Raw genomic sequence first — 25,623 nt, forward strand, 5'->3', positions numbered from 1 at the left:
ATGGTCGGAGGAGGAGCGTCTTATCTTCCGACTGGGAACCTTCCAACCACAGGGGATGAACTTGGACTTCACCAGTTTCTTCATCCCCCCTCCCCCCATCTTGTCTCAGCCGAATCCCTCCAGCCTGGCACCGCCTTCCTGACCTGCAGTCTTTTTCTTGACCTCTCCGCCTCCACCCTACTCCGACCTATCACCCTCACCTTGTCCTCTTTCCACCTATCACATTTCCAACACCCCTCCTCCAAGTCCCTCCTCCCTACCTTTTATCTTCTCCTGCTGAACACTCTCTGCTCATTCCTGAAGAAGGGCATGTGCCCGAAACGTCGAATCTTCTGTTCCCTAGATGCTGCCTGACCTGCTGTGCTGTTCCAGCAATAAAGTTTCAGCTTTGATCTCCAGCGTCTGCAGACCTCACTTTCTCCTATTTTACCAAGCACTTACAAGTGGTCTGCAATTCCATCTTCAGTAATGGACTCTAATGTCTTACCAATGACTAAAATCAAGCTTATAATTTTCTGTCTTTTGCCTCCCTCCCTTCTTTAACAGCAGTGTTACCTTAATCATTTTCCAAACCTCTGGTACCCTCCCTGATTCCAGTAGTCCTTGAAGAATTACCACCAGTGCTTCAACAATTTCCTCAGCAATCTCAATCAGAATTCTTGAATATAGTCCATTCAGTCTGAGTGATTTATCCACCTTCAGATCTTTCAGCTTCCCCAACAAATGCTCCTTAGTGCTGGCCACTACACTCATTTCTACTTCCTGACTGTTCAAAATTTGTTATGCTGTTAGTGTCTTCAAAGGTGAAAGCTGATGCAAAGTACCTATTCAGTTCCACTGCAATTTCTTTGTTCCCCATTAATTCCAATCTATCACTCGTCAGCCATGGTTGTCTCGTCCTCCCCTTGGTATGTTTCTTCTTCCTTAACATGACTTTCTGCTGTGCCTCTAAAATTACCCCCAGAAAGCCCTGCTATTGCTCTGTGTCATTTGCAAATTTGGAGACATTATGTTTATTTTCGTCATCTAAATGATTAATATATATTATGAATAGTTGGAATCCAAGTACTGATCCCTGCAGTACCCACTAATCACTGTCTGCATCAGGAAAAAAAACCCATTTATTTCTATTGTTTGTTTCTCATCTGCCAGTTCTCTATCCATGTCAGTGCACTACTGATGCATGTTAATTTTATGTGCTAATCTGTAATGTGGGACATTATCAAAAGCCTTGTGAAAGTCAAGGAGAACCATGTCCATTGGCTCCCCCTTATCAACTCTATTGCTTACGTCCTTAAAATTCCAGTAGATTTTTCAAACATGATTTTTTTCCCCTTTGTAAATCCATGCTGACTCTATCCAATCTTGTCACTGTATTCCAAGTGTTCTGCGATTAAATCTTTTTTGCAATGGACTCTTGCATTTTCCCTACCACTGATATCAGGTCTATAATTCCATGTTTTCTCTCTATCTTCTTTATTTTAAATTGTGATGTTCATATCAATAGGAACTATTCCAGAGCCTACAGCACCTTGAAAGCCAACCATCAATGCATGCATTATTTCAAGGGCCACTTCCTTAACACTCTGTAATATAGGCTATTAGGCATTGGGGATTTATCAGCCTCTAATCCTATCAATCACCCCAATACTTTTTCCCTACTAATACTGATTTCGTTCAGTTCCTCCCTGTCACAGGGTACTGCACTCCCAACACTTTTGGAATGTTATTTGTGTCCTTGAGAATATAGAACTAAAATAAGTATTTAATTGATCCACCATCTCCTGTTCCCTACGCTCACTTCCTTTGTTTCTGACTGTACGAGAACTACATATTTTTCTTCACTGACCAGCACCAATTGCTACTAGTTTAAAATTCAAAATCTCAAAAAACATTTTATCACTCCCCACCTTCCTGGAAATAAAATAATATTTATGTGGTTGATCTCATGAAGGTGGGCTTGCCAAGTTAGGCAGCTTCCTTCCTTGATGCCAAAAATCTGGCCCTAAGAAATTAACTGATCATTCAACATATTTCTGTTTGTGGGCACTTGTTGAGGGCTCATGATTGTCCTTTAATTTGTTGGTTTTATGACATTGTGACATATTTTGAGAATGCAGAAAGGACACAAAGGTGGGCAAGTGCCAAGATGAGCTGGTTAGAGGGCCAACTTTTGTTCATTGAGAATTCTGGCTTATTTTAGAAAAATCTGTTAGGCCCTCCAGGCCTATTTCCTCAGCTATCCTCCATCACACTTGATCGAATTAGATTCCTAAGAATGTGATTTTATTAGCATTAATAAATTAGTGAAGAAAACACAACAAATCATGGCACACCTTTATTAACATTAAATTTAATTGAGTTCAATATGCCTGTGATTTCCTGATTTTTCTAACCTATTGAAGTGGAGGAGATAGCTCACCACAGGACTTGTTTGGTTACAATATTTGTAAACGCCTGAGATGCTATTACCAACATCTCAGTTATTATCATTCGGCTCAGCTACACAAAACTGTCAGTTACAGAGTTTCATTGTCACAGATTATAGTCCCACACAGAAAGATTAGTTGAATTTTACACACCAGATGATATGAAAGTAAAATAATCCTAGGATTTCAGTCGAAAATCTCCAGAAATCTCTCATTCCAAAGGAATCTTTCCTGGTGATTGCAGATGAGATGAGATGTAAACTGATCTTCCGAAAGTTTTGAAGGAAATCAGATGGATGTATGCTCACTAGTAGCTTAAAGAGAAAAGCTGGAAGTAGAAGGGAGTGGACTGAGTATGAATTAAACAGGTGTGTAGATTTTAATGGTAGTAGCATGTTGAAAATACACTAAACAACAAGAACATGAATTCATAGAGTCAGCTGTCAATAAACTGAATGAAAAAAAGGAGTGTCCTAACCTTCTTTCAGCTTTCTCTGACTGAAACTGAAAATGCCTTCCCCTTCCAAACTTAAACTACCCATACTTTGATAAAATACCTCACAAAATGTTAAGTCATAAGATAAGAGCCCACATTTTGGAGGTAGTTTATTGGTACAGATAGAACATTGGCTAATTGGCAGAGAACAGCAAATGGAGAGAAGGTACCCTGAGGAACCCCACTGGTCACAGGAACTGTTTACATTGTGTACCAATGACTTGGAGGGATGTACTGTTACCAAATTTGCAAGCATCACTAAAATAGATGGAAAAGCATGTTTGGAGAGGGATACAAGCAGTTAACGGAGAGATATTGATAGATTAGTAAATGGGCAAAAAGTTGGCAAATGGAGTATAATGTGGCAAAATGCATAGATGTTCATTTTGAAAGGGAGAACAGAAGTACAGAACATTCTTAAATAGAGAAAAAAACTGCAGAAATCTGCAACACAAAGGGACTTGGGATATTTGTGCATGGAAGCTAGCACACAAGTTCAGCAGGTAATTGAGAAAGCTAATGGAATGTTGGCCTTTATTTCAAGGGGGCTGGAGTATAAGAGTAGGGAAATCATACTGCAACTGTTCAAGGCGCTGCTGAGATCATGTCTGGAGTATTGTTAACAGTTTTGATCCTTTTATTCAAAGAAAGATATAATTTCAGTGGAGGCAGTTCAGTGAAGGTTCAATAAAATGATCCCCAGTATGAGGAATTCTTTAATGAGTCAAGCTAGACAGATTGGGACATTTCTTAATGGAGTTTAGAAGAATGAGATGTGATCTCTTTAAGATTTATAGGATTCTTAAGGGACTTGATAGGGTAAATACTGAGAGGATATTTCTCTTCATATAAGAATCTAGGACCAGAAGGTGTAGTCTCAGAATAAAGTGGCACTTGTTTAAAAATGTGATGGGGACGAATTTCTTTTCTCAGAGGGTTGAATGTCTTTGAAACTCTTTGCCACAGAGAACTGTGGGGCAGAGTTTTTGTGTATATCTAAGGCTATAATAGATTCTTGAAAAGTAGGGGAATCAAGATTTATAAGGAAAGGGCAGGAAAGTGGACACATAGAATGTTGGATTAGCCATGATCCTATTGAATAATGGAACAACCTCCACCCTCCTCTCCAACCTATCACTTTCACCCCCACCTTCATCTACCTATTGCATTCCCAGCTACCTCCCCCCCAGCCCTAACCCTCTTCCCATTTATCTCTCAGCCCTCTTGGCCCACAAGCCTCATTCCTGATGAAGGGCTTATGCCCAACATGTTGATTCTCCTGCTCCTTGGATACTATCTAATGGGCTGTGCTTTTCCAGCACCACACTCTCAGGCTCAAGGAGCCAAATAGTCTATTGCTGTTTTATTACTTATCATTTTATGATCTTACTTAATGGTACAGTTGCATCTGCATGCACATATGCACAGTTGGAGAATCTGTTTGTTAACTTTACATCAAGACTGCATTCGACCGAGTGTGACATCAAGGAGCTCTAGCAAAACTGGAATCAGTGGGTATCAGAGAGCAAAATCTCCGGTGGTTAGAACCATACCTAACACTTAGGAAGATGGTTGTGTTTGTTGGAAGTCAGTCATCTCAGCTCCAGGACATCTCTGCAGGAGTTCCTCAGGGTAGTGTCCTAGGCCCAACCATTTTCAGCTGCGCATCAATGACCTTCCCTCCGTCTTAAGGTCTGAAGTGGGAATGTTCATCGATGATTGCACGATGCACCATTCACGACTCCTCAGAAACTGAAGCAGTCCATGTCCAAATGCAATAAGATCTGGACAATATCTAGTTTGGGCTGACAAGTAACATTCATGCCACACAACTGCCAGGCTATGATCATCACCAACCAATAAGAGACAATCTAACCACCACCCCTTGACATTCAATGGTGTAACCATCACTGAATTCCTCACTATTAACATTCTGGAAGTTATAATTGATCAGAAACTCAACTGGATTCACATAAATGCAGTGGCTACCACAGCAGGTCAGAGGCTAGGAATACTGCAGCAAATGACTCACCTCCTGTTGCCTGAAAGCCTACCCACCATCACAAATCAAGACTGTGGTGGAATACTCCCCACTGACTTGGATGAGTGCAGCTTCAATAACACTCAAGAAGCATGACACCATACAAGACAAAGAAGGCTGCTTGATTGGCACTGTATCCACAAGCATCCACTCCCTCCAACATCATCGTTCAGTGGCATCAGTAAGTACTATCTACAAGGTACTCTGTAGAAATTTACCAACGATCCTCAGATATGACCTTCCAACCCCATGACCACTTCCATCTAGAAGAACAAGGGCAGCAGGTACATGGGAGCACCACCACTGCAAATTCCCCTCCAAGTCACTCACCATCCTGCCTTGAAAATATATCACCATTCCTTCACTGTCGCTGGGTCAAAATCCTGGAATTCCCTCCCTAATGGCATTGTGGGTCAACCCACAGCAGGTGGACTGCAGTGATTAAAGAAGGCAACTCACCATCACCTTTTCATGGGCAACTAGGGACAGGCAATAAATGCTGGCCAGTCAGTGAGACCAACATCCCACAAAGTGAATGAATAAAAAAAAACTGCAAACAGCTGACCAAGAAGATATAAATTCACCATCAGCATAGTCCACAGATTCACAACATACCAACAAAAGAAACCATGGCATGGCAACGTCACAACAAATGCCACAGGAATGACTCTCACCAGGGAAAGAAATTCTCCCAAATAAGCCCACAGGTGCTATTGAGAGAGTAGCATGACTTAGAGGCTGTGTGCAATGCATATTCAGACACTAATGAAAACAATGATTTGTTAAGACACGAGTACAGTTCCATGTATGTTTGATAACTTGAGAAACTCAATGTATATAATACTTCATGTAATTTTTTTTCTATGATAGGGAATATGTTTGTGATGGAAATGCAATCTGTACCAATGGACCCTCTGGCTTGCTGTAGTCATGTAACATTTATGATGAGGCACTGACTGGGTGTGCCATCTTGAATCAGCAAATCCCTTCAGTGCAGAAAGATACCATTCAGCCCATCAAGTCTGCACCATTCAGCCCATCAAGCAGTCCCCAGGCATACCCTCTGACCCCATCCCTGTAACCCGCATTTACTATGGCTAATCCATTGAGCCTGCACATTGGGCACTATAAAGGAATATAGTATGGCCAATATACCTAACTTGTACATCTTTGGACAGGGGAAGAAAGTGGAACAGGTGGAGGAAATCAATGCAGATATGAGGAGAATGTGCAAACTTCACATAGACAGTCACCCAAGGCTGGAATTAAATCCAGGTACCTGACGCTGAGTGGCAGCAGTGCTAACCACTGAGCCACTGTGCCACTGAAGCAGTTTATAGTCTCATTACAGGCCGGGCTATTGTCTTGACAGCTCTTTGCACTGTTTTTCTTCCCAGTCCTTATCTGCTTCTCTGGTCCACCTTTGAAATCCCAACAGCTCTGCCATTGCCAGATTGCATAGCCCTGGAAGATGTGACCAGTTCAGGCATGTGCATTTCCAAAGCATGCATATATAACAAATTTACTGTCTGTGCAACAAATGCACACATTTCAGATTATTATCTAACTTTAGATGAGTAACTTTCTTTTTCACTCCAAAATAATAGAACATATTGTCACCCTCAAATCTGTGCTTACTTTTCCAAGACTCCAGTTTTAATTCCTTCTAATCAGGTTTATGCTCATTGCAGCTTTTGACACAAGGATATATATACTTATTCAGGACCTCTCCATTATCATCTGGTTGGGTGAGACAGAATTCACCTAGCTCTAATCTTCTCTATCCATTTTCTGGCAATGAATAATCTGAAGTGTCTTTACTTCACATTCATATTTTATTACCTTTGTGGCTCCTTGGTCCCTTTCTCTTTTTCACTTGGGAAGGCAATGGTATTGTTGCTGGACTAGTAATCCAGGTAGTTCTGCACATAAAAAGCAAGACAAGCAATTACTGACCCATCTATATACTTTTGATTATCAGTAAAACAATGCTACATGGCATCAAAAGTGCTATCAAGCTGCATTTGCTTAGCAATACCTTTTTCACTTATGCTCAATTTGGTTTCACAGTTGGCACACTGTTCCTGACCTCAGTGCAGCCTTGATTCAAACATGGACAAAAGTGCTGAAAGGTGACTTGATAGTAACCGCCCTTGACGTCAAGGCAGCATTTGAATGAAGATGGCATAAAAGGAGCCCTAACAGAACTGGAGTGCATAAAAGTCAAGGTGAAAATCTCCACTGATTGGAGCCATTCTTAACACAAAAGAAGGTAGTTGTGATCAGTCACCTCACTTCAAAGACATCTCTGCAGGAGGTCTTTGGAGTAAATATTTTCCTAATAACTTGTTATGACATACCTCATTAGCAGGTGGGACTTGAACCTTCACCTCTTGGCTCAGAGTTAAGGACACCTCGATTGTACCACAAAGAGCTCTCAAAGTTTTTCAGGGTAGGTTCGTAGGCCTAACTATTTTCAACTGCTTCATCAAGGACCTTCACTCCACTATCAGGTCAGAAGTAGTAACTTCACAGCATGCACAATGTTCAGCACCATATGCAAGTCCTCAGATATTGAAGTAAACCACGCCCAAATGCAGTAAGACCTGGACAATATCTAGGTTTGGGCTGACAAGCGGCAATTAATGTTTGTGCCACAAGTGCCAGGCAATGACCATCTCCAACAAGAGAGAATCTATCATTACCTCTTGACATTCAGTGGTATTACCATCACTGAATCCCCTCCTATGAAAATTCTGGGGTTACTATTGACCAGAAACTGAACTGGAATAGCTATATTGTGGCGACAAGATTAGAGCAAACACTACAAATTCTGAGGTGAGTAACTCACATGTTGATTTTGCAGAGTCTACCTACATCTACAAGGCACAGTCAGGAGTGTGATGGAGTAATCCCCACTTGCCTGCATGGATGCAACTCCAACAACATCTCATGAAACTTGACACCATCCTGGACAAAGTGACTCATTGATTTGACATGACATCCACAAGCATCCACTCCCTCCTAATGACACTCAGTAGCAGCAGTGTGCACCCTTTGTACAAATGCTCTTTACATGGCTTCGTAGGCAGCCACTTCCAACCCATGATAACCTCCATCTAGGAGGACAAGGACACAGATAAATGGAAACACCACCAGCTTCCTAACTGGCCAGGGAGCCTGGTTCCATGAGAATTAAAAGGTCGGCTTGATAAAATTCCAGGTCGCTCGCTATTTCACACTGACAGCAATTCTGGGACTTGCAAACTATCCCAGCTCCAGTTTCCCATCCACGAGGTGAAAATTCATCCCTGAATCTGGATCATAGGAAGTATGAGGACATTTTGAAATGAATGGAATATCAACATCTCCATCAGTCTACTGAGTTAAGTATTTGTCACAATCTAGATCACTCACATTTTTTGACATGCTTATGTCAGCAGTTTCTCTTCTATGGGGAAGCTTAAATTAATATGTCAGAAAATTGTTAGCAAAGTCACTGATGTTTCCTGCAATAAATGTAAAACCCATGATATCACATTGATACCATGTATGTTTTTACATTTAATATTTGCATTAAACTATCACAGTATTGATGTTGGCAAGACAAGTTGAGAAAATGGCTAAAATGGCATATAGGCTTGTGGGCTTTATTAATACAAAAGCAAGAAACATATGATGGTATAAAGTACTTACTTGACCTATTTGGAATGTTATGCCCAATTTTGAGCTTCATATTGAACAACAGTGTATTAATCTTAGAAGGTGAAGGAAAAATATGAACAGTTTATGAGAATGGATCCAGTGATGCAGAACGCCAATTAAGGGGCAGATTGGAGAATCTGAGATTGTTCTCCTTAGAGATGAGAAAGTTGAGAGGAGTTTCAATTGATGTGTTTAAAATTGTCACAGGCCTAGGTAGGTTAGACAGGAGAAAAGCTGTTTCCAATCACAGAAAACTTAAAGCTCAGTAATAATAAAAAACTAACATAACAGCCTGAAAATGTTTACTGCTTCAAATTCTCAGTTTCAATAATTATTATAATAACCTGCTGTTTTCAAACCTTTTTTAATAACCAAAAATGGTGGAAGACAAGCAACATACTTCATGCACCTCATGTTACTGCATTGTAAGTGTATTAAAGTTCAAGTATTTTACAGTGGAAACCTAAACAGTAATAATGTTGAGGTTTGTATTTATATATTTATTTTTCTTGAAATTGTAAATATCTTTTACTTATGATTTCAAACCTAATCTCACTTGTTAATATTTTGGTAAAGGTCTGTCAAGTTTTGAAGAACGTGTTTTGATTTTAGTGATATTTGCTTACAGCACTTTCTGATCAAATTAGTAAAGGATAACAAGGACACAAGCTACTTATAGTGACATTATCGGCAAGGGCGAATAAATCCGTGTTTGAGCTATATCTGCAAAATGAGATGAATGTCAATTATTTTGGAATTTGACATTGTTTGTGAATGCAGACAGCCAGTCCATTGTCCTTTAGGACTGTTCATATTTATGACAAAGTAAATGCTTGCAAAAAGTGCTTCAGGGTGGTTGGAGTAATGTTGCAAACAATCTACTCAAATCAAATATAGTATGACACTTGCATTTGGGTCAGCTTGTTTTGTTATCTCCCCCCCAGCCATTCCTTCTGACTGGGCAATTTAGCAAATAATGTGATTCCTCTTATCTTCCTTTCTGGCCCTTTCCTGTCTTAGTAGCATAGTTATTAACTGTGTTAAAGAGAAAACTGAATTATTTGATTTGTCTTCCACCCAAAATTTAACCTTGATGATCTTGAAAAGAATCTCCTGCATCATTCTATCATGTTTGATTGGCAAGCTTAACAAATATTATTGCTGTCAGTGTCAGTGGTGTAGTTTACACATAGCTGATGAGGTGCAATTTCATTTCAAAACCCCTAGTGCTCCTTAATATGCTCTTAATTTCTGATTTGTGTTTGCATTTCCTAACTTGTTTCTTGAGGGAGCCCAGGCTGCTTATCTTGTCGAGGTGGGAGACTGGCGTAATTAGGGCAGTGAAAGATGGTAGCTCAATGGTAATGTCACTAATCATTCAGCATTCCAGGCTGATGCTCTGGTGACATGGATTCAAATTCTAATGCACTGAGTTGAAATTTAAATTCAAATCATAAAATCTAAAATTAAAAGCTAATCTCTTTTAGCGTCTCTGCTCAACCACTCAGTTCTGGACCAATTCAGGATAAGTAATAAACAGTGGCCTTGTTAGTGACACCACATGGCATGAAAGATTAAAGAAAAAATTGTTGTAAAATTGAAGCAAATGTGAAAGACTCTCAAAATGCTTCCTGTTGCTATTTAAAACTTGCCCCATTCTCAGCAAAACAGAGACCAAATATAAATAACAGACCTCTTGATTGTATCTCTTCTTTTGACCTCAAATGTATGTCCAGGAAATTGTGAATATCCTAATCTTTCTCCTGTGCAGTCCACATTTTAACAATCCATGAATTGTTGGATCATGAATTCAGCCACAACCACCATAAATCTGATCCAGCCCTGTAGTCACTTGGGCTTAAATTTGTCTTTGCTGCTATTGTTGGTAGTTACTCCTACCAGGATGTCTACTATTGTGGTATGTCACGCTTATCAGTCATTTGCCATTCTCACATGCGTAATATAGCTGTTGTGCAACTGCTCTGTGATCCACCATCTAAATATGTTTAGCTCAACTTCACTTTCTGCTTCCCTCCACTTTATCCTCTGGAAGAGATTTTAGTAGTTTTTCAGCTCTGATCAAGTTATCAAAACACTGACATTTTCTTTCCTGGATGACACTTTTGAAAATGTTTTTACTTCTCAATTTTATACAATCATTCATCTGTCTTATGATCTTTGTGTAAAATTTTAGGTATGCATCTTAGCATCCACATTTCAAAGGTCTCTTTTTTTCCCCATTGATCTTTATTTGGTGTCCAAATTCATCAGTGCTAGTGAATCAGTAATTTATTTTACACTTTGCCTAATTTTCCTTATTACTAGCATTACTGGGAAAAAATGCAGTGTAAAATAGGTTGTTGATTTGTAATTGCCCAATTCATCCTAAACTATGTCCCCCAATATCTTTGCAAATATTCTGTCATTTCTTGACAGGATCCCATATCAGGAGGAATTCAGCTCCAAAATGGACATGGGTAGAATATGATTTTTATGAAAGATTTTGTATATTAGATTATTCAGTGTGAGACATCTGGGGATACCAGGTAGGGGTGTCAGTGTGGAAGTAAGCCAAAGTTTGCTGCACTCAGACAAAGGGAGGAATTGAGTATGGTGGAAATGAATGCATGAACAGAAAAACGTGGTGAAGTGTCCCCAGTGAGTGAGTTGAAAATGAAGACAGAAAGATTAGTAGATTGAGAAGATGAAGTGCGTGAAAGCCATTGACGAGAGATTATCAAATATTGAATTGTAGTTCACAGACCCTGGAGTGATGTGTATGCAGAGGCAGAATTAGAATGGATAGTGGCCCTTTTGAATGTGAGGCAGCAAAGGGAAGATGTTGGTACTTACTCTTGAGCAACATAAATTATTAACCTTCTTCCTGCATTCCTGGGCATCCTGTTTCACCCAGGATGCAGCACTGATATAGGCTGCAGTTTGTGTCCAGGCTGACTGAGCTTCCAGTGTCAGTTGACTAGAAAATACCTGCTTCCTTTCCATCAGCTGTCCACCAAATTCTCCAGATTCCTATCCATTAAGAGAGGAGAAAGTTTTCCTTTCCTAGTCTGAAGTATATTTCATAGAATGTAGCTGGTCTTTGAAAATTGCACCAGAGACATGAAATCTGAAAGGTCCTGATAGTAGTGAGCTCATGCAAATCACTGGCTGTGCTATTGCCCAAGAAAGATGCCCAAAAGCCTCTTACAACACTTATGAGGTGAAAAGCAGAAGATTGTGAGAAAAAAGTCACTCTAAGCCAAATGGGAAATGTACATGAAACAGAATTTTAAGCTTAATTTATATTTTTTTTTATGTGTGAAGAAGGAAGACATTGGTCTAGAGATTTTAGGAGCTTGTACTGGGGAGTCTGAAGGCATGTTTGCATTTTTGCATTTTCATGAGGTTTTACATGAAACCTCATGAAATGTCAAGAAATGGAGGTAACCAGTTCAGTGCATTTATAAAAAGACAGCGTGGAGACAAGACAGCTGAGAACATACATGTTTGCTCTGAAGTTAAATTGATAGTGAATTTACTTTGCAGTTAATTTTAATATTTCATGGTGAGATACCAACGGAAGAAAACAGCATCTAGCAATTGCAGCAATCAAATTGGTTGCAGCTGTACCAATCTGGAAAAGAAGCCTATTTTGAAGGTACTCTAGCTCTTCATTCAGGCTTGGTTGTTGGTAAAGATATTGCAGAAAAAGGGGTAGTATGAGCTTAAATACTTTCCTGGATGTGTTACCAATCAAATCTTTCCCAACATTTTTGTCTAGTGTAATATGTTTCCTAATTCTACATATGTTTTATTATTTGTGTTAAAGCATACTGGCAGACTCTTATGAATGTGCTGAATAACAGACTTCAAAATTGTTTTAAAAAAAGGTTAGCTTAACAAGCCAGGTTTTACTCTGGGAGCTGACTTATTTGATACTAACATCAGCTGGATTCATAACAATAGGCATTGTAAATTCATTGTAGACAAGATCTTTTAGTTTCTAACACTGAAAAATATAATTTGTTCTCTTTTACCAATTAAAGCAAATAAATGCATAGGACTGGCTTTGTATTTTCAGTATGTTTTCAAAATTCATTATTTATGAACTATTTTCTTTCTGTATTTCAGGAGCAAGAGAAACATTTAAGATAAAACAACTGAAGTACATACAGCTGCAGTAAGTTATGTTTTAATTGTCAAGCAACATCTCATACAATATTAAATCAAAATTTCTTCTACAAATCTACATTACTTCTGTAAAACATTGAAATGCATTTGTAGCTGAGACAATTGTGAACTTCTTAGGACAGTTATCTATTAAGAAAACATACAGTCAACAGTTTGACACAGATGGAGTTGAATTTTAATAGCAATGAGGAGTCAGGCCTGAAAACAGGCATGTCAGCAATTTCCTGCTACTACCTGGTGTGCTGTCTGCTGCCATGGTCCCACTCTGAGCTTATTTTGATGCAGGCCATTATGCTGGGGTGATCAGGTTGATTCATTTGCCCATTGAGGGCACTGATGAAAAGCCTTCTGGAATTTTTTAAAGGAATGTCCACTTTTCTAACTTTTAGTTCATAGAAAAGGGAATTGAGCTAGTGGGTTACTGGACAACAAATGTTAGTGCTATATTCTAAGAAGGACAATAGACCAGTTACAGCTAAAGAAATTTTTACTCTGGGATAAAGTTGAAAAAACATTATAAACAAAAAAAATCTTATAACTCTATATTTACCCCTAACCTACACATCCCTGAACTCTATGGGCAATTTAGCATGGCCAATTCAACTAACCTGCACATCTTTGGATTGTGGGAGGAAACCAGAGCACTTGGAGGAAACCCACATAGACATGGGGAGAATGTACAAACTTCACATAGATAGTTGCCTGAGGCTAATTAATGCAGATTTCAGATGGGAAGACCATCCTTGACTTTGTTAAATTCTTTGCAATATAACTCCATTCTGAAGAACCACTGGACTTAAAATGTTCACTCTGTTTTGTCTCCCCAAATGTTGCCACATGTACTGAGTTTCTCCAGCAATTTCTGTTTTTAGAACATAAAACATTACAGCACAGTAATGCCCTTTGGCCCCCGATGTTGTGCTGACTTGTGAAACCAATCTGAAGCCCATCTAACCTACACTATTCCATTTTCATCTATATGTTTATCTAATGACCATTTAAATGCCCTTAAAGTTGGCGAGTCTACACCTGTTGCAGGCAGGGCATTCTACTGCCCTAGCTACTCTCTGAGTAAAGAAACTACCTCTGACATCTGTTCTATATCTATCACCCCTCAATTTAAAGCTATGTCCCCTCATGCTATCACCATCTGAGGAAAAAAACTCTCTCACTGTCCACCCTATCTAACCCTCTGATTATCTTATATATCTCAATTAAGTCATATCTCAATCTTCTTCTCTTTCACAAAAACAGCCTCAAGTCGCTCAGCCTTTCCTCATAAGACCTTCCTTCCATAATGGCAACATCCTAGTTAATCTCCTCTGAACCCTCTCCAACTCTCCCATATCCTTCCTATAATGCAGTGACCAGAGCTGTGCGCAATGCTCCAAGTATGGCCACACCAGAGCTTTGTACAGCTACAAGTGATCCCATTGCTCTGAATCTCAATCCTTTTACCAATAAAAGGCAGCACGGTGGGTCAGTGGTTAGCACTGAAGCCTCACAGCACTAGGGATCTGGGCTCGATTCCAGCCTCGGGCGACGGTCTGTGTGGAGTTTGCATTTTCTTCCTGTGTCTGCGTGGGTTTCCTCCGGGTGTTCTGGTTTCCACCCACAATCCAAAGATGTGCAGGTAATGTGAATTGGCCATGCTAAATTGCCCATAGTGTTAGGTGCGTTAGTCAGAGGGAATTAGGTCTGGGTGGGTTATACTTTGGAGGGTCTGTGAGGACTTGTTGTGTCAAATGACCTGTCTCCAACTATAGGGAATCTAATCTAATCCAATCTAATCAAGAGCTGACACACCGTACACCCTGTTAACAACTCTATCAATCTGGGTGACAACTTTCAGGGATCTATGTACATGGACACTGAGATCTCTGCTCATCTACACTATCAAGAATTTTACCATTAGCCCAGTACTCTTTATTCCTGTTGCTCCTTCCAAAGTGAATCACCTCATACTTTTCCATATTAAACTCAATTTGCCACCTCTCAGCCCAGCTCTGCAGCTTACCTATGTCCCTCTGTAACCTGCAACATCCTTCAGCACTATCCACAACTCTACTGACCTTAGTGTCATCTGCAGATTTACTAACCGATCCTTCTAAGCCTTCATCCAAGTTATTCACAAAATTGACAAACAGCAGTGGCCCCAAAACAGATCCTTGTGGTACACCACTAGTAAATGAACTCCAGGATGAGCATTTCCCATCAACCACCACCCTCTGTCTTCTTGCAGCTCACCAATTTCTGATTGAAACTATTAAATCACCGTCAATCCCATGCCTCTATTTTTGGTGTAATAACCTACTATGGGAACCTTATCAAATGCTTCACTGAAATCCATATACACCACATCAACTGCTTTACCTTCATCCACATGTTTGGTCACCTTCTCAAACTACTCAGTAAGGTTTGTGAGGCATGACTTATCTTTCACAAAACCGTGTTGACTATCCCAAATCAATTTATTCCTTTCTAGATGATTAGAAATCCTATGCCTTGTAACCTTTTCCAACACTTTACCCACAATCGAAGTAAGGCTCACTGGTTTATAATTACCAGCGTTGTCTCTACTCCCCTTCTTGAACAAGGGGACAACATTTGTTATCCTCTAGTCTTCCTGCAGAAATTGTGACATAAAGGTGAAAGCCAAAGGCTCTGCAATCTCCTCCCTGGCTTCCCAGAGAATCCTAGGATAAATTCCACCCAGCCCAGGGTACTTATCTATTTTCATACTTTCCAGAATTGCTAAAACCTCCTCCTTGTGAATCTTAATCCCATCTCGTCTAGTATCTCAGTATTCTTCTCGATAATGTCTTTTTCCAGTGTGAATACTGACGAGAAATATTAATTTAGCGCCTCTCCCATCTCCTCAGACTCTACGCAGAACTTCCCACTACTGTCCTTGATTGGCCTTAATCTTACTCTAGTCATTCTTTTATTCCTGATGTACCTTCAGAAAGCTTTAGGGTTATCCTTGATCCTATCTGTCAATGACATCTCATGTCACCTCCTGGCTCTTCTCTTTAGGTCTTTCCTGGCTAACTCAAGCTCCTTAACTGAGCCTTCGTGTCTCATTCTAACATGAACCTTCTTCTTCCTCTTGACAAGAGATTCAATTTCTTTGGTAAACCACGGCTCCCTCACTCGACCACTTCCTCCTTGCCTGACAGGTACATACTTATCAAGGACATGCAGTAGCTGTTCCTTGAATAAGCTCCACATTTCAATTGTGCCCATCCCCTGCAGTTTCCTTTCCCAGCCTATGCATCCAAAATCTTGCCTAATCACATCATAATTGCCTTTCCCCATCTATAACCCTTGCCCTGCAGTATATACCAATCCCTTTCCATCGCTAAAGTAAACATAACCGATTTGTGGTCACTATCACCAAAGTGCTCACCTACTTCCAAATCTAACACCTGGTCGAGTTCATTACCCAGTACCAAATCCAGTGTGGCCTCGCCCTTTGTTGGCCTGTCTACACACTCTGTCAGGAAACACTCCTGCACATATTGGACAAAAACTGACCTATCTAAAGTACTTGAACTATAGAATTCTCAGTCAATATTTGGAAAGTTAAAGTCCCCCAAAACAACTACCCTTTTCTCCTTGCTACTATCCAGAATCATCTTTGCTATCCTTTCCTCTACCTCTCTGGAACTATTCGGAAGTCTATAGAAAACTCCCAACAGGGTGACCTCTCCTTTCTTGTTTCTAACCTCAGCCCATACTACCTCAGTAGATAAGTCCTCAAATGTCCTTTCTGCCACCATAGCACTGTCCTTGACTAACAATGCCACATCTCCCCTTCTTTTACCATCTCCTCTATTCTTACTGAAATATCTAAATCCCGGAACTTACAACAAGCTCTATCCATGTCTCTGAAATGGCCACAACATCAAAGTCCCAGATACCAACCCATGCTGCAAATTCACCCACCATAATCCGGGTGTTCCTGGCATTGAAATGACATACTTTAAACCATCTACCTGCTTGCCAGTGCACTCTTGTGACCTTGAAACCTTATATCTGACCTCACTACTCTCAACCTCCTGGACACTGGAATTACAATTTAGGTTTCTCTCTCCCTGCTGAATTAGTTTAAACTGAAGAGCAGAAGCAAATTCCATTCCCCACTCCCCGAGGATATTGGTACCCCTCTGATTCAGGTGTAGACAATCCTGTTTGTGGAGGTCTCACCTATCCCTTAATGAGCCCCAATTATCCAAATATCAGAAACTCTCCCTCCTGCACCATCCCTCTAGCCACGTGTTCAACTCCTCTCTCTCCCTATTCCTCGCCTCGCTAGCACATGGCATGGGTAACAAACCAGTGATAACAACTCTGTTCTAGCTCTAAGCTTCCACCCTAGCTCCCTTAATTTCTGCCTTAAATCCCTATCTCTTTTCCTACTATGTCTTTCATGCCTATGTGGACCATGTCTTGGGGCTGCTCCCCTCCCCCTTAAGGATCCTGAAAACACTATCCAAGACATCACAACCAGAAAGGGGATATGAAGATTTGGGAGAGACCTAGACTGAGAAGCCAAGCCTCTTTCTGACTCCATGAAGTTCAACTGCTGTTTCTTTTCATCCTTTTCCAAATGGCAAGTTCACAGTAAAGACAAAAATTCCCGCATTCACCCCTTGGGTGGATGGGAATAAATGTTTCATTTTATGAGAGGGGGGATATACCTTTGAATGATATGAAGTCCTTCAAAAGACAATAGCATTAAATAGATACCTACATAATACAGGTGAATGACCTCTATACTTAAAAATGCTGTATGTGGACCTTACACATTGACCTATCCTGTCAACTAAAGGTTCTGGCCCTCAACACTCTTCGTCACATCATGATACAACATTATGAATAATCTTACTAATGATTATAGGACACAAACAAACAATCATATGGTGATTTACCATAGTTGCCAAAGTAGCAATCACCTTCCAAGGTCCTATTGTCTCTGTAGGGTGCAGGAGCTACTCTTTTGAGACTTTGGACAGTAAAATATCGACACTATTATCCTATATGCCATGCCGCCTTTCATGTATTAGATTGGGATTAAGTGAGGAATGGAGAAGTCTTCATTATTGTTCCTCACATATAAGCTCCTACTGTGTATGCACCAAAAGGCATGTGCAATAGATGTCTGTATCAGGGTAAAAACATCAATGTAAGGCTTCCCACTCGCCTTCTTTTCAGGGGTTTCCATGGCCCTGTGTTTTGGAAGACCCTGTTCAAATGTTATTCTGCAACTTCTAAAAGATCACCTAAGAGCTGCTTTGTTTCTAATATTATCACAATAAGCCCAATGGAACTATGTCCAGTGAATCTACACATAGAAATTGTGCACATGCCTGTCACTAGCTGCTGCAAGAATAGATAATAAATAAATGCATCTACAATCCCAGGGCCAAAGGTGGAGCTAACTATATACAATGGAACTTGCAGCCACAGGGGCCCGAATGATGCAAAGATGCAGGAAATCCACAATGGCTCATCTTCCATGGAATGTGATGAAGATGAGAGAGCAGGAGTAGTGCTATACTCTTTCCAGAGGCTGTAACCTCATGTCATGCTGTATAGTATTTCTGCAATGAAACCTATAATTCCACTTTGGCCAACAAGGGCCATATGATGATCCTTTAACAGCAGATTTCTATGCAGGTCATGTCTGGGGATTTGTATCTGTAACTGTCCAAATAGAAGGCACCACCTGATCCTCAGAATCTCAGCTTCTGTCAACTGGAGGATGAGTCAAGTAAATGGGATGAGTGATGAGGATTTGTAAAATCCACTGTATTGAGATGATGAGAACATTCTTCATATGAAACAGCATTTTCACCACCTTACAGTGCTACAGTGTTGGCCACAGCAATTCAGGAAGGACTTCCCTCTGAGTTGCTGGAAGTCATCTTGCAATGTCTGCAGATGTCTTGATGCTACTGAGGCTAGTATTCCCTTTGTAACCCAAACTGCAAGGGCAATTTAATACTTTGATTTTTCTATTCAGTTCATTCTGTTTTTGAAAATACCATAGATGTAAAAGTGGAAATAGGCCATTCAACCTATTGATTCTGCTCCAATTTCAACAAGATCATGATGATCTGGTAGTCTTTACTAAGATATCCTTGATTTTCTTACTGACTAAAACTCTGTCTATTTCAGCCTTGAATATACTTAACATCCCAGCCTCTACAGTCCTCAATGGTAAAGAATTCCACTGATTGATACTGTCTGTGAAAAAAAACCTCCTCATCTTTGTGTAAGCTTTAGTTTAGAATTAAAAGACAAACAAAAAAAAAGGGACGAGACACACGGAAAGATTGAGTGAGGCTCAATTTTCCTAGCGTTGTGGAGATTCTGCAAAGTTTCCAAAATAGTCCCACAAACATGAGTGAAATGAATGAACTGATTTATAGTTTTATTGATATTATTGGTCAGAACACTGGGATAAATCCCTCGCTGTTCTTTTATGTCTGATAGTTTAATATCACATCTTTAAGATGGCATTTGTATTGGTGTGCATTTTGCTCCAACAGATACTTGTACCTTATGTGAGAATGCTTATGTTATCTCCTGTAATGTAAGAGTTAGACATCAGTAATGTGGTGTTGAAGAATCACACGGAAGATTTGTTACAACTATTCAAATTTACAGAAGTGTTTGGGTTAGTATTAGGATCTTTGGTTACAAAGAACAGATTGCTTTCATCAATGGTCATGTTGAACTGGCTCAAGTTACGATGGACTCTGAGATCTTTATATCTTCCTATGATCAAATGATATCATAAACATGTCTCTTACAGGTAAACTGACATAATAACTGTGAGACATAACACAACATGTATTACTAGAAAGAACCTCAGTGAGTCTGACAGCATCTATGGAGAAAGAGAAACAGAGTTAAGGTTTAGAGTCCAATATGACTCTTCTTCAGAATTCATGGAGTCCAGCACTTTCTGTTTTTATTTCTGATTTCTAGCATACGTAACATTTTGCTTTAATTGTAGCACAATGGCACTTCCTCAGTGCTACATTAAAGTGTCAGTTCAGAGTATCTGTTCCTACTTCTGGATTGGTGTTGAAGAGGATTGATTTGCTGGGTTATAGAAAAAAAAATGGAATTTGGGACAAATTGAACCAATGTATCAGAATGGGCATAACTTAGCAAGTAGATTAGAGTAGTGCTGGAAAAGCACAGCAGGTCAGGCAGCATCTGAGGAGCAGGAAATTCGATGTTTTGGGCAAAAGCCCTTCATCATTCCTGAAGTAGGCTTTTCCAGCACTACTCTAATCTTGACTCTAATCTCAGAATCTGCAGTATCCACTTTTGCCCATAACTTAACAAATGGCCACCTTCTTCACTGCAAAATACTATGATTCTAACATGACCTTTTGATTTGAGGCAAGAATACTCCCATGGATCCAAAGACATGAATAGATAATAATATTCTCAATATCTATTTCATCATGTAACATTTGTTATTCAAAACTGCTTTGTAAACTCTACAAAGCAGTGGACAGGATCTTTAAAGGTTAGTATTATAGCTGTAATGCTTCTGAATTGGTATTTCCACTGCCTGAAACCATCAGCATTCAATTGAATTGATGCAAATCATGAGGGATCAATGAACACATCTTCCTACAATTCTGACTCTCACTAACAAATTTGAGAAAGTCATGTAATATGTAAATATTTATTCCCAAGGGGCATGAAAAATCCTTGGCATGCAACATTTCCATTAACTACTGGGGAGACAATACAAATATAATAATTTTACTTTGTTATATTTTCTATTTAACACATTTTGTTGCATTTTTACATTGTCAGTATTTTTGTATGCAAGATTAAGCATACTACAAATTGAGCTTCCTATCCCAAAATAATAATGATTTTCCTCATAATCACCTCTCTTCTTTTGATAACCCCTGTGTAGTAACAATACAGAAGAGAGAAAAATTAAAAACTGTCCTGGAAATTAATGACACATTGCATTAGTACAATTAATTTACCTCTGTTTTGTTATATTACTTGCTCAAGAGTGCACTGGTTTTCTCAGTACATTACATTAGAACCAAACCTGTTTGCAAAATTGACCACATGTCCAGATTAATTGATCATTAAAACAAGTTTACCTTAATTATGTTCATAAATTTAGAACCTTTAAGGAGCTAAAATTCAAGTTCTTTAAAACCAAACCATGATAATTGTAAAGAGAAAAGCATTAAATAATCATACTTTAAAAGCATTTTTACAGGTAAGGGTTGTAGTCTGAATGGTTTATAAGTTAATGGTTTTGAAAAATCATCTTGAGCAACTTCTGTTCTGTTTCTATTATAAATATATTTTTTAAATTGGTACATATGAAGACGTTAGGTTCTGACAACCAAAAGTAACCTTTCCTATTCAATAGTTGAATAGTTGTCTTGGGTTGTTGATAGACACTTTGAGCATGCATCTTACACAATATTTTCACAAATTGTTTTCACTTACAAGGCATATTTAGCCTCTGCTGTGTTATGAAATTGGAGTATTGGTGATCCTTTAATCAGTGACATGAATAAGTTGTTAAGAGAAGATCACAAAAGAATTTATATAGGTTAAGTGAGTGGCAGATAGAATATAATGTGGGAAAATGACAACTTGTCCACTTAGCAGCAAGAATAGAATAACAGTGCACTATTTAAATGAGAGAGATTTCAAGAACTCAGTGATACAGGGGCATCTGGATATACTGGTGCACAAATACATGAAAAAGGTGAGAATGCAGGACAGCAAGTGAATAGGAATTTAACTGAGATATTGTATATTTCAAGCAATGGAATATAAAAGTAGTGAAATTATGTTTCACTTATGCAGGGCACTAGTGACATCACATCTTAGAGTACTGTGTACAGCTTTGGTCTCTTTAGTTAAGAACTAACATAATTGCATTGGAAGCAGATCAGTGAATGTTCACTCAACTGATTCCTGGATGAATGGGATTAATTCTTAAAGAAAGATTGAAGAGGTTGGGTCTATATTCATTAGAATTTGAGTACATGAGAGATTATCTTAATGAAATGATCTTGGGCGGCTTCGTGCCTAGCACTGTTGCCTCACGGATCCAGGTTCAGTTCCACCTTTGGGTGACTGTCTATGTGGAGTTTTCCTGTTCTCTCAGTATCTGCATAAATTTCCTCTGGGCACTCCGGTTTCCTCCCTCAGTCCAAAGGTGTGGTGTCAGGTAAATTGGCCATGCTAAAATATTCCCGTAGTGGGATGTACAGGGTAGGTGGATTAATGTAGGACTAGGTGGGATGCTCTTTGGAGGGTTGGTACAGACTCAATGGGCTGAATGGCTTTTATCTGCATTGAATTGAATTTAAAAGATCCTGAAGGGATTTGACAGGAAAGATGGTAAATGGATGTTTCCCACTGCATGTAGAGGAAGAAGAAATATGCTTTTGCAGTAAGAAACTGACCATGTGTGAAAGAAGCTATGCAATTGTGATATTAGACCTCATGGAACTGGAGCATGGGTCAATGATGTTCCAGATAAGGATCTCTCCGACCAGCAGCTATATGTAGTTATGTTCAACAAAGCTTGGTCTTCACTTACAAGAATATAGATCACACATTTCTACGTAGTGACAATGCTGATCAGACCCATGGAACCTGAGGTGAGTGGCAGTAAGAATATAAAGAAAGCTCAATGACATGCCAGTATAAGAGAGAAAAAGAAAACACATCCTATCCCTTACAATTCTTAGAGAGAATTGTAAGGGATAGGATTTATGCACATCTAGATAGGAAGAAAAAGAAAACACATGGCCATTCTGTGATTAGAATCCAGAGGTGGATGAAACACCTGAAGTAGAGGCCAGTGAACAATAGATTTTGAGTCTCATCTCGTACGGCATCCTGAGCCCATCCGCTCCAGGCCAGCTGCATCCTCTTTCTCTCTCCTTTCTTGTCTTTTTCTTTTTTTTTTCATCCACTTCTGACATCATGGGGAAACCAGGGCGGGGTATCAGCTGCAGTGGTGGTGGTACCTAGTGCAAGGACTCCTAGCTGCAATGTGGCTGAAGCATAGTTGTCACCATTCTATCTGGACCGGGACTGCTTGAGATGCAGAACACCTTAAAGAGATCTCACAGAAGCCTTGAAGCTGTATTGAAGACCCTTTTGTACAGAAGATGGGCTCTATTTATGTAATTCCTTTTTATCCATTTTGTAACTTAAAATACACCAATTATGGCAACAAAACATTTTTCACTGCATCTTTCTAGTTATATGTGACATAAATAACTCATAAAGCCTGTGCCTGAAAAAATAGAGAAGACTCTCAATAGAATTTGTGGCAAGTTACTTGACCACAGAATACCAAAACTCACAGAAATGGAGAAGAAATGGGGACTCAGTAATTCCAGCAATGGCCAAAGGTTCAGAAAAAAAAAAATAGACCACAAAACAGACCACAGTGGTTACCATGACAGAATTTTACTGACAAGTTCCCAACCTAGCAAGTTTTACAGGGGGGCAAAGAGAGAGCTCGGGGCACTTCTGCATCAGCGTAAATGTAAACATACCCCATAGCAGCCTGCATGCATCCCAGCAATAGGGGGCACAGAGGGGCAAGCTGAACTCCTACAGATGTGCAACAAGGTTTAAATTCTCCTGACAGTAAAAATCTACAAGACAAATTCTGATATGCAGAGATGACAATAAATATAATAAAATGGGAATTGGATGTAGGAGTTGTGGGATTGAGCAAAAATCCTATCATCTAAAATACTGGACAAAACCCTAGACTTTTCTAATGTCTAAAACACTGGACAAAATCCTGACCTCAGGCTGCAACAAACAAACACAGAGCTAGGATTGTTTCTGCCTGGGATTATGTTCAGGCTGGAATTCCAATTTACACCTCCACTCTAAGAGAACAATCAATCAAATTTAACACTCTAGATTGAGTTAAAAATCAAGTGACATCAAGGTATAGTCCAACAGGTTTTTTTGGAAGTACAAGCTTTTGAAGTACTGCTCCTTCATCAGGTGGCCAGTGGAATAGGATCATGGGACACAATTTATAGCAACCGATCATAGTATCATACACTGATGAGATATATTGAACAAATGTAGGTTGCAATCTAGTTTTGTTCAATATATCGCATCAGTGTATGACACTATGATCTTTGGGTATAAATTCTGTGTCCTATGATCCTATTCCACTAGCTATCTGATGAACGAGCAGCGCTCTGAAAGCTTGTACTTCAAACTAAACCTCTTGGACTATAACCTAATGTTGTGTGACTTTAAACTTTGTCCACCCCCGTCCAAACAGGCACCTTTCACAGAAACTATCTTTCACACCTGGGGTTACCCAGCACAGACAGTGTGGGGCTTACAGAGGTACCAAATTTTCAACTTCAAATGAAATACATTCACAGAGATACTGGACATTCAACTTCAATCGAAAATCATTCACACATGCTTGTAACTATTGAAGAAACCCATTGATTTCAAAAGGAACACCACAAATGCAATGGCAAACACAGATTTGGCATGAAGGTAACAGGCCCACAATCAATATAGTTGCAGGCCTCAATCTCACGTGAAACTGATCCACAAAGCTATCCCCAGATGATTTCTAGGCAGCTATCCCTGAGAAAGCTTACCCCGATAGTGTTCCAAATGCAGTGATCCCAAGAAGCATGCCAAAAAGCTAGCTCCAGAAACATTCCATGGAGCCAACAGCTAATTCCAGCAGCTATTTTCAAGAGCTGTCTCCAGATGAGGAAACCTAACAGCAATTCCGAGAGCTTTTGACACAGGCCTGTTCTGAACCAGAGGAACCAATGGCAACTAACCATGACCAGCGAACCTCTGAATAAACAAATTCTGAAAACCACTAACTCAACTGACACCACAAGGCCTCAGACATTTCCTGAGGTAAAAAAAAGCCCGCTAAGCCACCAGGAAGTAAGGAAAACCAAGTACTTACCCAACAGATTCAATATGCATCCTACCACATGAGCAGACTCAACCCAGACTAAAGGCCTATGCAGTCTTAAGTCTTCATCCAGGGAGGGAGTACGGCAAGTGGAAATAGCTAGCTGTACCTCAAAATCATGTGTTCCTCAGTGGTGAGCTTAAACTCCCGAGACCCCAAAGTTTCCAACCTAGCTAGCAGGGAGGGAAAAGTGGGTGGAGACAGTGCCTGGGACCCCCAAGGGTAGGAAGCCTGATTAAAATTTCTGTGATTACAACTGCCGTTTAGTTTCTAATAGTATTTAATTTGTGTTAAATTTAATAGTGTATTTAACTATTGTCCTATGTATAATTCATAGTGTTAATTTCACTGTTTAATGCTTTGAACCTGTATTTCTTGTATTATACTTACCTTTTCATACTCAAATAAATGCAGGGATTCTTTTGCCCTGAAATCCCTGCTTACTGTTTTCTTCATTTCACATTCCCTAAACAATCCAGTGTCTAGAACCAGGGATCTGGGGTGATTCGAACCACCTAAAATCAACAAATTATTGAGTGCAAACCAGAACCCTATAGAGCAAACATATCAAACTTCTTAGACACTTCACCATAATGAGACTCTGGATTAGTGGTGCTGGAAAAGCACAGCAGTATTCCTGATGAAGGGCTTTTGCCTGAAACGTCAATTTTATTGCTCCTCGGATGCTGCCTGAACTGCTGTGCTTTTCCAGCACCACTAATCCAGAATCTGGTTTCCAGCATCTGCA

At 39.7% G+C, this 25,623-nt stretch overlaps 1 protein-coding gene across 15 annotated transcripts in view; it reads left to right on the top strand.

Annotated features, from left to right (window-relative positions):
• Positions 1 to 25,623, top strand: part of zgc:110045 (uncharacterized protein LOC664755 homolog) — a 269,628-nt gene that overhangs the window by 135,389 nt on the left and 108,616 nt on the right. For 5 of the 15 annotated variants that reach the window (XM_043690077.1, XM_043690075.1, XM_043690078.1 and 2 more), the window contains one exon: positions 12,803 to 12,851. The exons of 8 other annotated variants lie outside the window; for them this stretch is intronic. The gene's annotated coding sequence lies outside the window, so the exon portion shown is untranslated. Of the gene's footprint in view, positions 1 to 12,802; positions 12,852 to 19,045; positions 19,143 to 25,623 lie in introns of all 15 variants that reach the window. 2 more of the 15 variants (XM_043690079.1, XM_043690080.1) reach the window with 1 other exon arrangement.

This window comes from Chiloscyllium plagiosum, chromosome 5, assembly GCF_004010195.1.
Source record: "Chiloscyllium plagiosum isolate BGI_BamShark_2017 chromosome 5, ASM401019v2, whole genome shotgun sequence".
In the NCBI taxonomy this organism is placed as follows: Eukaryota; Metazoa; Chordata; class Chondrichthyes; order Orectolobiformes; family Hemiscylliidae; genus Chiloscyllium; species Chiloscyllium plagiosum.